Source organism: Triticum dicoccoides, chromosome 2B (genome assembly GCF_002162155.2).
Source record: "Triticum dicoccoides isolate Atlit2015 ecotype Zavitan chromosome 2B, WEW_v2.0, whole genome shotgun sequence".
NCBI classification, from domain to species: Eukaryota; Viridiplantae; Streptophyta; class Magnoliopsida; order Poales; family Poaceae; genus Triticum; species Triticum dicoccoides.
In genome coordinates this window covers 596,321,029-596,324,370 of record NC_041383.1, presented here as the reverse complement: position 1 = coordinate 596,324,370, position 3,342 = coordinate 596,321,029, and positions in this window count along the sequence as shown.

The following is a 3,342-nucleotide window of genomic DNA, read 5'->3' as shown; positions in this document are numbered from 1 at the left end:
GCCGCCTCCCCTCCTCCTCCTCCCTCCTCCTCCCCCTCCCTCCTCCTGCTCTCTCCTCCTCCTCCTCCTCCTCCTACCTCCTCCTCCTTTCCGTAATAGATTTTTTTAGTAATATAAGTTTTTAGTAAAATAAATTAGTAATAGAAAATTTTAGGTATAGAAATGTATTATGCTATATGAGATTTTTAGTAAATGTAGGTTTTTGAATAGAATTGAAAAAAAGTAAATGTAGGTCTTTTGAATAGAATAGGAAATTTTTAGTAATTTTTTATTTTGAATAGAATAGAAAATTAGTAAATGTAGAATAGAACATAAAATTAGAAAAATTCCAGTAAATGTAAGTCTTTTGAATACAATAGATTTCGTTCGATGTCGGTATCAAATAAAATATGAAAATGCTCATGTCGATGATTAGAACTAGGGTTTATGAGGATATATAGATAGATGGATGGATGGACAGATGTTAGGGCTAGAACTAGGGTATTTTTAGTAAATGTATATGTCTTTTCAATTATTAGGGTTAGAACAAGGTATTTTTAGTAAATGTTAGGGCTAGAACTAGGATGTTTTAGACATAGGGTTTCACTAAGTCCTAAGATGAGGATAATAATGTTTTTGTTTATATTTTGTTTTTGTAGAAATCAAGGAGGCCCTGCATCATCCCCACCGTCGTCCCCGTCACCGACCACCTCCGACCTCGAGGTTAGACCAGCCAAATCCCCATGTCGATGATGATGTAGATGTTTTGATAGTTGTAGTAGAGTAGTAGCTACATGAGTAGCTGTGATGATTTTCAAGGGATATGATGGAGATTTAGACATGTGATATGTAGTGTTCTGTAGTACTAGTGCTTGCCCAAGTGGCCTATGTTTGCAGGGAACACCTCACAGTGGCCTATGTTTTGCCGGAGTGTTGATTCATTTTCGTACCGGCAAATTTCAGGCGCTCGACATGTCCTATTTTAGCAAAGGTTATGCTGGATTTTTCCTTGATTTTAAGCATGACTTGTGCTAGAATATGTAGGAAATATTGAGTGCCCCAGATTTGCCAGAAAGAGAATTAAACAACATTTCGAGCTGACTTTAAGTCTGTCGGGGCTCCATACATGACAGTCAAAAAATCAGTGAGGGAGAGTCTCCAGCATATATGAGAGAAGAAGAATGCCCACTATTGTCGTGGGGGTCGCTTCTCCTTCTTCTCCTTGTGCTAGACCTTTGTTATGCACTAGGGGAAGGAGGAGTAGCGACCATCATTGACGATCGAAAAATCAGTGAAGGAGTGTCCACCATATATGAGAGAAGAAGGATAATCCCGACAGACCGATAGTCAACCCGTGATGAATTATAATGATCTAATTTAGTTTTTGTAGTACATATATTTAATTGTAGAAGTTTAATCTTTGAATTATGAACATAGGAAATGTCGTCGGAAGATGAAAGTCTCCCGGAGTGTGATTGGTGCGGCAACGACCGGGGTCTGTGCGACAGGCTTCACCTGGTAGAAGGTCGGCGCTTCAACATTATGCTCCAGGAGACCTTCGATGTTGAAACGGTACACAACGACGAAAAGTGTTTTTTCGTAATTAAGCACAACTTTTGCTTCTTCAATGTGTAATTTCGTATTTTACAATTCGACTAGCTTATCCCATGCCATGCAAGACGCTATGTCTTGGAGAGGATGGATTTTGAAGATCATGAAAGTATGGAAACAAAGACAGTTCACCTAAGGACCCATCATGGTTTTGATTTTGCTGTAAAGCTATGCAATTATGAGAGCGGATCCCATTTTGGTTGCCCGGATTGGGAAGCACTTTGCAAGATGTATGATTTTCATGAGGGTATGCTTGTCACCTTGGATCTTGGTGATCGTGACATCGACCGGGATAATATGGACATTTGGGTCCTTGTTGGTACGCTTCCAATTCTACTGCTATGTGAGTTTCTCAAACATAGTTATTAAGTAAGTTATATTGTTTATTTCAAAATAGTTGTCAGCTTATTTCCATTGATAGATTATTTTCGTTCTTCAAAGAATGTACGGAAGATGGTAGACAGAACCTACTACACCGATGGCGCAGAGTTAACTTATCAGGAGAAAGACCATCTATCTCATTTATTATTGATGTTGATAATTACAATATCAATTATCAAACTCCTGCACATTATGGTCAATACGTGCCACTAGTGCACGTGTTGAACTACGGTAACATCTATGGAGATGGCATGGTAAGATTTTTTACTATTATGACATCCATGCATGCCTCTTTTGCATAAATTCTTCTAAAGCTAAACTAATTGCTAACTACGGTGTTATTACTATGTTTTCAACAGAAAATCCCGAAGGATTGTGTGCCTCATCTCATGCTTCCAAAAGGTCACCTTGATGTTATTAGCTTACGGCCAGGTCTGCCTAGGCTTCACTACTGTTCATACCGGATTTCTAAAACTGATGAAGACATGACAATCAAAGCATGGAAAAAAATGTATGGACAATCGTAGGGAGCTACTTGGAACCAACATTGTGTGAAGCGCAAGAATTGGAGACAAGATAGTCTCCATTCTCCATAATGGAGAGTCAGGGCCTATCTTGTTTTATTCTATTTTACCTTAGAGAGGGTAGATAGGTCCTAGCTAATACTCATGAACATGTGCTAAGAACAATTAAGTTCGGTTGGTTAGATGACTATGATGATGATGAGTATGACTTGTTATTATGATAACGAGTAGAAGTTGGATGATGATGATGAGTACGACTTGTTATTATGATACCAATGATGAGTTATTTATTATTATGATGATGCATGATGCTAAGTTGGTATATGAGCATGATGAGTTATTATATATATCTGTGGGTGAAATGAACATGGATTAGATTCAAGTGGAGGCAACATGTGGTGCATGTCGAAAGTACTACTAATCCAAACTAGATATATAATAACTAATCATGGTCATAAAATCATATGATGAAAGTACTGTATATAAAACCTATACAAATACAATGACAATAAGCTGCATTTCCAAAAATACAGGAAAATTTAGCAGTAGAGCTTTTTAGAAGAAACGCTACTGCTACTTACTATTATCAGCAACGCTTTTCATTACCAAGCGCTACTACTAACTAGGTATAGCAGTAGCGCTGGAAAACCAGTGCTACTACTACCAGTTAGCTGTAGCGCCGTACTGGTAGCGCTTGTACAAGCACTACTACTAGCTATAAAACAAGTGCTACTACTAGGGTTATCCCTAGTAGTGTAAGCTTCGATGGTTTCTTATGTTCCAAAAAATATCATCAAAAAGTTTCATCGCGTTTGGACTTTGTTTGGTATGGATTTTCTGGAAAACC